At 40.2% G+C, this 13,238-nt stretch overlaps 1 pseudogene; it reads left to right on the forward strand.

Moving 5' to 3' along the window:
- The first annotated feature begins 350 nt into the window (after positions 1 to 350).
- On the forward strand, positions 351 to 12,151 carry LOC143385825 (transcription factor E2F3-like; annotated as a pseudogene).
- The last annotated feature ends 1,087 nt before the right edge of the window (positions 12,152 to 13,238 follow it).

Raw genomic sequence — 13,238 nt, forward strand, 5'->3', positions numbered from 1 at the left:
CTGGCAAAGCTGGTGAAGATTGGTAGGTGCTGAATCTCAAGTCTCAAGTCTCTGACTTTGGACAATTTGTCTTAAAATACTTTCTTCTGAGTACTGGTGTCAGATCCACGTGGAATTTGAAGGTTAACATGCAGATTCAGAGTTCTGAACAAAGCAACTGAATGAGGCATACAGAGATAAGCCTCTTTAGTCTGCATTTTTAACAGGCTTGGGGTGTGTGTGCATATTTGGAAGTGTTCAGTGCAGGGACTTAGGATCTATTTGAAAGGCAATCTAGCCCCACTAAACCATTTCACCTGGTGTTTGTGCTGCATGGGGAATTTGGGGTAAGAAGATTCTGCCTCGAGGAAATGACAATAGCGCTGTTGGGTGCTTGCAACACAATGAACACTGTTCCAAAACTCAGTGCCTCTGGCTTCTCTGTGCCTGGAAGCCTCTATGACCACCTTCCACAGCTCCCTGAGAGTCAGACAGGCATCAGGAAGTCAGAGACTTTTTGCTCCTGGCCTGCAGCAGACTGTCACTTAAACACAACTGTGCAGGCTACCTGCATTGGTAATATTCTCTCCTCATTTCCAAAAATCTCAGCCAGCCAAGGTGTCTATGCAAAGCACAGACAGCCCTAAATCCCTTGTTCACAAGCATAAAAGCAAGCATCATTCTTAAAATTTCCTTGAAGTGACAAAATTTCCTTGTGACATTTTTTTAACGACAGTAATGAGTACAGGGAGAAAAAAATCTAACTTTGATAGGAGGATAAGATTTTAATCCTGCCCTTTTGAATAACAGCCACTTTAAAAGTTTTTGTTGCATAACAGTGAAGTTAATTTCAATGTTATTTCTCTTCCCTCTTGAAATAGCTAATAAACTATTTCTGAAGCTTCCAAGAAGGCTATTAGAGGATTTTCCAATATCTCTGCAAAAGGGTGAACTACTCTGGAAGCAGGTAGATTGTGACTTCCATCTATCTAGATGTACACACCGCTAAGCATGAGTATCTATATAGGATCACTTGCTCAGACTTCAGAGTAAATGGATCATATTTTAGTAACTCCCAAATCTGATGTCGCAAGATCACAAAAGTTTTCCTATTCATTTGCAAAAGGTGGGAGCCAGTGGCATTTGGTGGTTGTCCAGGATGGGGGATGTTTGCTGGTAATTCTGGCAAGGTGACCCAATTTTTTAAAAAACAGTATATTTCAAGAACTTAAAGGAGATATGTTAGTGACTGTTGGAAGCAGTGTTCAAGGAAGGTTAGCAGGCTCAGTGTGAGTTTGAATCAGAGGGGCCAGATGAAGGCAGGCAGGCAGGGCTGAGGCTGTGAAAATGTTCTTACCCCCTATACAATGTCTTAAGGTCTCCCCCATTCTCAAAAACTAAGGATGATACCCCCTTACAACACTTGTAAACAAGTGATGCCAAAGCCTTACTTGATTTCTAGCAGGGGGTACAGGTAAGGGTCAAGAGGGTAGGAGAAATTAAAGACCTTCAAGATAACTAGTCCCCTGTTGCAAAAAAATGTAAACTGAAGATGAAAAATATATTTACACTTGTTACTAAAACAGAGGGACCTGTCCTAAGAAATTTCAAAAGTGTTTGCCACTATGAAGATATTATTGATGCCCTTCACATTTAGAACATTGTCTACACCAAGTGTCTCAACAGTCATACCTGCCCCTTGAATGGAGTAAAAATTATATGATTGTATTCTGGCCTCCATTTCACACAGCAATAATTCCCAAGCGGACTGTATAGGTAAGCATGACCATCTTATTCCCTTTGCCAGTGGAATTAGCTTAGAAATGTGGAAGTGAATCAACTCTGGCCAATAAGATTAAAAAGCAAGTCTTTGGGGAACCCTCTGGGAATGATTTCCTCCATCAAAATAGAGAATAGAGAAAAACAAAGAAGTCTCTGTCTGTCCTAGACACTGTCCCGTGTAGTTGGAATTGCTGTAGCCACTCTGAGATCATAAGGGGGATACCACAACACCAAAGCAATGAAAATGGAAAAGTTGTCCAGCTGCAGAGTCAGACAACCTTAGAGCTACCCTATCTCAAGTCTCGTTAAGTTACATAATAAAATTTCCCTATTGCTTGAAGCAAATTTAATTTGAGGTATTATTTCTTGCAGCTTAAAGTATACCAACTAATGCAAACTCAAACATTCACAGGTGGATGGTTGTGCTATTCATTGAGTTTGTTCTCCTTGAAACAACACACATGCAACAGCCAACACCAAGTGGGAGCTACATAAAAGGACAGAATAACATCTCTGCATAAGAACCTCTTTACCCAATCTTACCAAATTGAATAAAAACTAGGCACAGTGATGGACATTTCATACCAAAGATTTCTTTTTCTTTTTCTTTTTTTGTACCAGGAATTGAACTCAGGGACACTTGACCACTAAGCTACATCCCCAGCCCTATTTTATTTATAGACAAGGTCTCACTGAGTTACTAAGCATCTCACCGTTGCTGAGGCTCGCTTTGAACTCTCAATCCTCCTGCCTCAGTCTCCCAAGCTACTGGGATTACAGGTGTGCACCACTGCACTTGGCCCAAAGATTTCTTTTATCATTTATTAATAATTTTGATTATTATGCTATCATTTTGATGGCAATAAATTGCCTAAGAAATGCTGAGAACTCTTCTAATTAATCATGGAGTGTGATACCTTTCACTTGAATGCTTTTTGTGAAATACACTCACCAACGTTCAGGTGAATGATTTTCCCAGCTTTCTAGTCCAAGAAAATTAACACAGAGACCACACAGCTAGTAAATAGCAGACACAGAAGCAGAATCTCCATCATGTCCAGGACTCTTCTCACTCACACTTACGCCACTGTAATACTGCCATTAATGGTATATAACTGTTTTTAAAAGTGGAGTAAAAATTATATACTTCCTTTGGTCTAAACCTTATTACTTAGAGCAGGAACTGAAAAATCTCAGGCTCCACCTTGGAACTGTTTAATTTGAAGCTGCATTTGAACAAGACTCCTGAGATTCCAGTGCACATTAAAGGGTGAGAAAGATGCAGCCCTCCAAAAGAAATGAAGATGGTAGGAATTGCTTAATGTGAATCAAAGCGAACTCTAGAAAGACCATGGAAGTGACACCAAGTGTCTGCTGGAAGCCACCATAGGCTGTCTGGGCAGTGTTTCTACTAATTTAGTGGTGAGTCTTCTGGCAAGGGTCAATCCAGCATTTGCATTCCAAATAACAGCAGATCATCTCGGTTTAAACACTAGTACTTCGGCTGAGAAGCACACTTCTGGCTATAAACACAAAATAAATCAAAAGAAAATTAAATTCAACACCTGAACCCAACAACCTGAATCCTGGAGCCAGGCCAACCAAGCCCAGTTTCAGGCAGTCAACCCCTGGTGGACAAGCAGAGCAGCTTGGGGAACATGCAAGTCAGGCTGTCTGATCTGGTCTAAGCCACTGAGTTTGGAGTGAGAAGCTGACTGATAGACCAGCTGAACCTTATTCTGCCAGAACTGCTCGCTGCACACGGACCTCATAACAATAGGGTAAAAAATGTACATATCGATTATTTTTTTTATGTGTGTGGTATTGGAGATTGAACCCAGGGATACTCTACCACTTTACTACATCAGCCCTTTTTATTTTTTATTTTGATACAGGGGCTTGCTAAATTACCCACGGTGGCCTCTAACTTGCAATTTTCCTGCTTCAGCCTCTTGCATTATTAGGATGACAGGCAGGTGTCATGGTTCCTGTTAAGAATTATAAAAATGGCAAAGGTGGGGCTGGGGATGTGGCTCAAGTGGTAGTGCACTCGCCTGGCATGCGTGCGGCCCGGGTTCGATCCTCAGCACCACATACAAAGATGTTGTGTCTACTGAAAACTAAAAAATAAATATAAAAAAAATGGCAAAAGGACAATATTTTAATAAATAAAAAGATTATTCTCCTATGAACCTCAAGAGAGGTAACTGAATAATTACTAGGAAAATAATTTTTAATTTATTAATAATATTGATTTTTATATTATATAATAGCATTTATATATATTAACCATAAATGATTAGAAATGAGAGGAAAGGTTAATATACTATATTCACAAGAGCAACAAATATGGACTACTTGGGAATTTCAAGATTAGTACAAAATGCAAGTGAGGTTAATTAGCCAAATGTAGTGGCAGGCTGGGCCCTTGATGGTAATACTCACTATGTCACTTCTCAAATTGTCCTGTAATATATAACTCCAATAAAAATGGCAAAGGATTTTGGATAAATTGATAATACTGGAGTTCTTGCCAAAAAATATGAAAATATACATGAATAAAATCCAAGGAAGGAAATCACCTGAAACGTATTAAAGTATGTATTTTTAATACATTAATGTATTGTATATAATTCCATATCTTTTATCTTACAATGTACTACTATGTTACATTATATAAATAAATATGTTAATATATTTTATATAAAATGTAAGCTACAAAAATTTAAACTGTAGGATGATGACAAATAGATCAATAGAGCAGAATAATCGGACAGACTTCACGTGAAGCTCAGTTTCCTCATCTAAAATACAGGAAGTGATTACAGGACCTACTTGAATGAGCTGTTATGAGGATTTAAAGAAGCATACAAGTGCTCATCATGGTGCCTAAGTAACAAAGCTCACCAAGAAAAAACCCTTGAGGACTATAGTTCTCCAAGGCACCGTCTGATATGGAAGGAAGAGCCAAAACCCACTTCGTGGAAGTGCTCTGGCACAGATGGTACGTAAAAATTCAGAGAACAGAGGAGTCCAAGTTCACTAGGAAGGCTGAGGTCCTCCCCAACTGTCTTCTCTCACTGTCTCCAGGCTCAAAAAATGGGCCACAGGGAAAAAAATGGATGAAAATAAATAGAAACTTGAACATATAGTTCAAAAGGGAGGTTGGGTAAGAAACATGAATAAGCTAAACTAGGACACGTCATGTTGATTTTGAGTATAATTTCCAACAAGAGACATAATAAAAGAGATAGAAGGAATACATGATCCACAGTGATAAAAAGAACATTAAAAAAGTAGGCAAAGAAACCACTCTAGAGAAAAACATAACCCAAAGAATCCAAATGCACTAAACTATAGAATATAAATTCAATAAAAGTGTAATTGAGAGTCAAGATAAAACAAAGAAATAAATAAAAATAGAGAGTAAGAAACAATAAACCGAGGGTCAGAGCAATGTTATTTGGGATCAAATTTGATTTTTTTAGAAAGAGCAAAAAATATAATACATAATATTAAATATTAAGATAATGGCATGGAATGAGAATGTGAGGTATTCTCAATGAATGGAAGTGATGAGGAAATTGAATTACAGAGTGGTTAATATTGAATTATTAATATTAACTAGATCAATATGATTAATATAGTTCTCCTATAATGAAGAACTCAGGCATTGGGAAACAAAAGCATTTGGAGAAAATGAAAAAAACCAGAATCTGAAGATTAGACACATATAGCTGTATGAGGAATAAGTGACAGAAAATTATTGGCATCAAAATATAAACTTATTAAATCGTTTAAGGATAAAAATGGAATCTTCAAACCTACTAACAAGAAATAATTGGGAGCAGAAGGAAAAAATAAGGCTAGTTTCAGAGTTATTACAGCTACATTCCACATGCCAAATGACTAAGGAGCAATACCTATGAAGTAATGAGGGAAATAAAGCGTGAACCAAGAATATGTACTTAAGTTCATTATCAAGTCTAAAGTAAAGAACTCCATAATCTACTGTTCTTAAGCCACTGCAGAGTGGAAAAAACAAATTTCCCTGGTCATCTCTCTGGTTTCTAAAATCTTTCTTCCTGAAAATGAAAGAAATGTATTAGGATCTAAAGTTTCGTGTTGTGAAACTTGCTTCAGATTTACTTCATCTCCTCTTTCTTCAGTTGGATGAAAGTTGATATGTTTTATTAAAATATAAAAACTTTAGGAGAATTTTATGCCACCTAAGAGTTGGCAGGATTATTACTTGAACAGGAATTTTTAATTAGCAAATGCAAAGCAAATTCAACACAGAACACACACACACACACACACACACACACACACATACACACACACACACACACACACAAATGTTGTATAAAACTAAGAGCTAGAAACTCACTAGATTGCACATGCTCCAGTCTATAATTAGATATTTTGTTTGTCAAGATAAATGAGAGAACAATTATTCCCCTGACATATCTGAAGGGCACTGGTTCTAAGACCACGTAACACTTCCCCCCAAAAGATACCAAAATATGTGCATGCTCAAGTCCTCTATATAAAATGGTACAGTACCAGCATACAGCCTATCTACATCCTTCCATATACTTTAAATCACCTCTAGATTACTTGCAGTACCTAATGCATTGCAAACCTTACGTAAATAGTTGTCACACTCTATCACATAGGGAATAATGACAAGAAAAAAATGTCTGTACATATTCAGTACATTTTTTTGGAATATTTTTGACCCATGGTTTGTTGAATCCAGATGCAGAAACCACACAGAGAGAGGTCTGGCTGGTGTATCTTATAGTAGGTGTGTATCTTCTCTCTACTTTTCCTTGAGTTAATGGCTTGCAACCAGAATTGTGTATTAGAATCACGAGTAGAGATTTTGGTTTTGCTAGGGATGGGTTCTTTCCAGTGATATTTTATCCAGTGTCCAGAAATTTATTTCTCCCATACCTGCACACAACTGCTAGTTCTTGCAGGGTCTTAAATGTTCTTAATTTGTAGGTGGCCAGGAGAAGGCAACACAGAAATATATGGCCCTGTTTTCTTTTCTTCCTTTAAAAAAGGGGGGAATAATAGGGTAACAAATGAGAATGGCTATGCTGTATCTTCACTAAATGATTTCAGTTCTTTGGAAATGCACCTAAATTATTCCTTGGCATCCTTTGGATGGGAGGAGATATCTTTGGGAGCGTGAAAGCGCAGGGCCACCCCTTTGTAGGGAGATGCAGAATTTTTTCCAAAGGAAATGTTTTTCATCATCTTTAAAAAGAGATCAATCCTGGGATAAGAAAGGAAGACTTCCTTAAAGGTGACTTCCTTCTCTCTTTGGAGAATTAATATTGGAACTTCTTAGCAGGGAAGGAGAAAATAGAAAATCAACCCAGATTCGGGCCACCTGGATTTGGATCCCATTTGCCGGGTGGATGCCCTGGAGTGAGTCACTGAATCTTCCAGGGCTTCAATTTCTTCTTCTGTCAAATGGGGATCATAATAGCACATTTCATAGCTTTTTTTTTTTTTTTTGGTACAGAGGCTCAGAATAATACTCATAAAATTCTTAGAATTGTGTCATCATAGGCACCCAATGTAAGCTGATGATTTCATTACATGAAGCAAGAGGAGAATTTTCCTCTGAATTTTCTCCTTAGAATTTTTCTTAAAATTCTCCTTCGATGTGGCCTGGATGAATCTAGAGAATTACTTTAGGTCATGCCTTTTGGTAAAGCCACCAGTGGAGTTCCAGTCCTGCTTTCTACTTGGCATCATTAGGAGGGAATTACCAGGGGGTGGCAGTGGGCCGCCTGGTTAATTCACAGCTATGACCTCACAGTTCTCAGCAGCAGCAGACTTCTCAGTGTGACAGCACTAGGCTGTGTCCAGCATCCCATCTGAAACAGCCAGGGTGCCCTTTCAGGGGGCTTGGTTTCCTGTTATCAAGGCAGTGAGGGCTCCTCTTCTCCAAAGGAGGATTTTTTTAAATATTTTTTTTAGGTGGACACAATATCTTTATTTTATTTTTATGTGATGTTGAGGATGGAAACCAGCACCCCGCGTATGCCAGGTGAGCGTGCTACCGCTTGAGCCACATCCCCAGCCCTCCAAAGGAAGATTTTAAAAGGAAACCTCAACAAAGCCATGAGGCCTCAATATTTGAATTATTCCAATACCTGTATCTTGAGACAACAGGTGTTCCAGCTGGGGTACCAGTGACTAACAGCAGGTACATAACACCTGGTCTGTGCCAGGGCCTGGGATCCACCCTCCCCAGCCCACCCATCCTGCATCACAGCTGTGGAGGTATGAATCGCTGACAGACCAGATGCCAGGAGCACTTCCCTGCCTTAGATTCATCCCCGAGGACAATCACAGCAGTAGGACAAATAACACCGTGCAGAGGCGGGGTGATCATTCATTCCTGGAGCTTGGGCATCCCCTCCAGCCAGCGCTAAAATGATAAAACAACAACAGAAAGAGCCTCCTCCTGTCGGTCGAGCCCCGGTAACCTTTGCCACTGTCTCCTGCTTCCTTTTCCTGTTAGGTAAAGAAAGGAAGTAGGTCACACCTTCTGAGTTTGTACCTGGAAGCAGCAAGGGAACTGAAAGAAATCCCTGGGACCAGTTCCCTTAGGATCATGATGGGAAGCTCAGGAGGTCTGAGGACCTGTTTCAAGACAGGAGCAAGTCGGGTCCAGCATGGGGCGGCCCTGAGGTGAGGTGTCCAGCATATGGGAGGGCGGGGGCCCTGCAGGCCTCCACAATCCTGTGCTTCCCCAGCCCCAGTTCACCTGGTCTTTAGTGCAGAGGAAACAGGAAAAGCCAGCCTTGCTGAGCAGTGGGAGAGAGAATTCTACCACTTAATCTCCTGGTGATTTAGGGTTCACAAGTGTCCCAGCATTTCATGAAAACCTTTTGTTTGCTTATTCTATATCTTTAAACTATTTTAATACAATAATTTAAAGAATAAATCACACAAACAACCAAATGGTCTATATAACAAATTTTAACACAATTTAACAAATGTTTTGAAGATCGGCAAAACCTGAATCTGTTGTTCAGTTCACTTGCTTTGCTGCAGACCTCAGAACAGAACAGGGGTCTCAGAGTAGGACCACAGAGACCCAGAAGTATCATGGGCACTGAAGGCCATTGAATCTAGGAAGCATATTTTTGCCTGAGGATATGTGGGCCCAACATTGCAGATCTTTGTTCTTTCAGATGGAGTTCTATGCTGTATCATTATGCAGTTATGAAAAATAACCACTAAGGATCCAACCTGTGACCAGCTTCATTACCACCTGCTCAATGAACTGTGAATACTAATCACAAAGAAAAAAGAAAATCAAATGAAAGTGGAGTCACATAGTTTTCCAAGATTGGCACTTAGTGAAATGAATAAAAAACCAGAACTTTGCATTCAAAGAAAGAATATCAGTATGACCACCTCTAGGAAAAAACTTTCTTTTTTTAATTAAAAAATATTATGGCCAACATGGTGTATTCATCTGTAATCCCTGTGACTCTGGAGGCTGGTGTACAAGGATCTCAATCAAGTTCAAAGTCAGCCTGGGCACCTTGGTAACACCCTGTCTCAAAGTAAAAAATAATAATAATAATTTAAATGGCCTAGGGTTGTAGGCTTCTGTCAAAGTGCTTGCCTAGCATGTGAAACAGCCTGGGTTCAATTCCCAGTATCACAAAAAATCTTTTTCTGGGACTCCAAGGAGTTTGTTGAAACACACAAACAACAAATTGAGACTGGAATCTGCTGCAGCCCCTTTTCCCTTTGCTACTATGGGCAGGGTAAAATATACATTTCTTTTGTTGTTTACAACATCAACCAATAAAGATTCATTGGAGGAACCCCATATATTGAAGATTCGTAAGAAGAGGCATATATATTCTTCCAAGTCACACAGTGGTTTGAATTTTTTCCATGTGTCTGTTTGTCATATTTCATGATGGCTGTGTTCGAGGCAATTAGACAGAAGATTTCCTTAACGCTCACTATGTTAGCTTATGTTACATATCAAAATATTCAAAAAATTAGTGGCCTTAAAGACCAAACTGTTATAGTTGTGAAAGTTCCTCCAAAAACAACACTTGAAGTGCCTGATTCAATAGAGGTAAGGAGCCGGCATCTGATCCCTCTACAGAGGGATCTCTGTGGGGCCTGGTGCTCAAGAACCAGTGACTCTGGTTGGCATCTGCCCTTGCTGAGCACTTGACGGTTCCTTCCCGTTTATTTTGCTTAACCCTAAATTTAAAAACATTTTTAACAGTTCACTGTTTGTTCAATATCCAAAAAGTCTATTTTCAACCTACTGGGACATTTAACTAGAGCTGTCAGGTGCCTTGTCCCTTCCTGCTTTCTTGTTCACAGTTGACTCTCTACTGGTTCTGATCAGTTAGAACCACTTGGGAAATTCAACATCGATTCCCCTGTGTGTGGGCCCCCACCATGAACAGAGATACCCGTGTTTTCAAGTATCTCCATAACCTAGCACATTTTAAGATTTTTAAAAAAATTATTCATAGTTTTAAAGAACTTAAACATGACTTTGGGGAAATGGAAAGACTTAAGAAAGTAGGGAGTATACTTTTCTGATTGCTTTTGGATATTCTTTGATAATATAGACCTAAACTATAACCTATAAGACAGAGATTGCACAGAAGATAGAAAGAGACTGTGGTCTAAGTGCCAGATGGTGCCTGGCTGTGGATTTGTTAGCCGTGCACCCTCTGTGTTGGCTGTTGGCTCCTGAACTCTGCCGCTGGTACATGAAAACAGTCACAAACGACTAGAACCATCTTGATTAAGTTCCAGTAAAATCTTATTTGCATGGCCAGTCAGGGGTTGGAATTCGGCCTTCAGGCTGTAGCCCTCTGGCCCTGCTCTAGCAGTTGGCAATTGTCCCTGGAGCTGAAGACCCAAAAGGAAGAATGAATGTTACCCTCACAGTCCACTAATAGATGAAAATGGCTAAGGTTTTCATTTTTAAAGGAGCTTCTGGGTTGAACTTCTCCCACTTCTGTTCCCAGAGCCTACAAATACATTTGGCAAGTACCCAAGGACCCATTGAGGTTTACTTGTGTCCAGAAGAGACTGAAACCCACAGTCCAATGAAAGCAAACAACCAAGACCACAATGGGAATATCCCTAAACCCACTTAAAAAGGTAAACACCCCTTTTGTCTTTTGGAAACAATGTTAAGAATGAAGGTAACTAGAAGGATCCTGTGTCAGAACTTCTCCTGATACTAAGGGAGTAGTTTAAGTCAGGCTGTTTACAGTTTAAAATAATGATTTTGGGCACATGGCTCCTCCTCTGCTACCAGAGTCCCTTAGGCTTCTGTCATCAGCAGAAACCATTTCCTCAGTGCTTTGGGGGCTGCTGAAGTGAAGACTGAGGTCGTGCCACTCTTGGAGGAGGGCATCAGCTACACCTGGCCATGCACCTTTGAACCCTGTACAGAGACTGAGGGACGTGAAAATGTGTGGACAGAAGAGGCTTGGCTGTCGAGTTTTTGGATATGGGGGGAAAATAAACCTAACTTCTCCTTCCACCTCTGTGGCTAAGACAAAGTTTTTTACATTTTCTACCCTACCGTCTCCTAATATAGCAGCAAAAATAGGAGTGATTTCAGTGAATTGGTCTGATTTAATACTGAGCATATACACTGCACCCGAGCTGGTAAAACAAAAGACCACCCTTTTCACCACTGAGATTCCAAATGGATGTGTCTTATTCTATGCAATATTTCTAATAAGCTGATGGTTCAAAAAAGAAGTTAAAATTAGTGAATTCCTACTAGGGAGCCGACTTTTAACTCTGTATGTTTCGTTTTTCTCAAAACAATGAGTAGGTACTGGAGAGAAGTCTTTGAACTCATTAGCCTCCAATCTTTGAAGCTGCTGGGTTCTTGTTTTCTGACAGTGGGTGTTTGAAAGGATGATTTAGGCTAGGACATACTCTTCCATGCCTGTTAGCATAAAAGGTGATCTGTACCAGAAAGCCATCTTGGGGCGAGCAGACCAACGGTGACCTACTCATTCTTCTAGAAAAAATGAATTTGATTTCTCTCCTAACTCTTTGTTTACACCAATTGTTTCCCTTTCAGACTTAGCTTCAAATAACTCAGGACATAGCGACTGCTCGGTTTCTATGGCGAACCTCTCTCCCTTGGCCTCCCCTGCCAACCTCTTACAGCAGACTGAGGACCAAATCCCTTCCAACCTGGAAGGACCCTTTGTGAACTTGCTGCCCCCCACTGCTCCAGGAGGACTACCTGCTGAGCCTGGGCAAGAAAGAAGGCATCAGCGATCTCTTTGATGCTTATGATTTAGAAAAGCTCCCACTAGTGGAAGACTTCATGTGTAGTTGATTATGTTTTTTTTTAAGAGCGAGAGACAGAGAGAGAGAGAGAGAGAGAATTTTTAATATTTATTTTTTAGTTTTCAGCAGACACAACATCTTTGTTTGTATGTGGTGCTGAGATCAAACCTGGGCTGCACGCATGCCAGGCGAGCGTGCTACCGCTTGAGCCACATCCCCAACCCGTTGATTATGATTTGTATGAACTCTCCTGATAAACCGATATTTTTTTATCATGGAACCAGAGCATCTGTCATGCAGTGTTGACTCTTCCTACCTTCTTCCTCTAAGAGAGTATCATGAAGTAAACTACAAACTTGGTTTTAAGTCTGTTCTGTTGTGTGCATACAAGGCTGTAAATATCCCTCTAAGCATTACCTTTGTTGCATCTCACAAATTTTGATAAGTTGCATTTTCATTTTCATTTAATATCTTTAAATTCATCAAGAAGTTGCCTTTGACTCCTATTATTTAGAAGTATGTTGTTGTTGTGCCGCAGTCTGGTTGGGCACAAAATCACGAGCCACTCACAGCCTTGTAGATTCAAACAGCAATTCTTTATTCCCGAACTCACACTGGCACTCAACAAACATGTTCTGGGCAAAATCCACACACTCCACCAGGCTCTGAATCCCAAATACTCTCTGAATCCCGCGAGAACACAACGGGAACTCTAGGAGTGGGAACTCTAGGAGCGGGCGCGCCTGAGACAGCAGGATACGCCCTATTCCCATCAGGGTACACCTTAAACCTGGAACTGCCCTAAACCCAAGGAGCGGGATACTCCCTAATCCCAGCAGGATACACCCTAAACCTGGATTCGCCCTGGTCCTTGAGCAAGGTCACCTTACACGCAATGTCACTGCGAATGACCTGGGTCCAATATGGAGAGTCCTTCCTCTAAGCAACATTGGGTAGGCTGACAAAGAAATTGCCATGTGTCATTCCTACTTGGCAATGGCTCTCAGCATTGTTGTTGTTTAACTTCCAAGCATTCGGGGATTTTTAAGCTAGCTTACTGTCAAGTGATTTCCACTTTTATTCTGTCGTGGTCTGAGAGCAGACATCATGTGATTTCTTCTCTTTTAAAAATTTAA

Source organism: Callospermophilus lateralis (assembly GCF_048772815.1).
Source record: "Callospermophilus lateralis isolate mCalLat2 chromosome 11 unlocalized genomic scaffold, mCalLat2.hap1 SUPER_11_unloc_3, whole genome shotgun sequence".
NCBI lineage: Eukaryota > Metazoa > Chordata > Mammalia > Rodentia > Sciuridae > Callospermophilus > Callospermophilus lateralis.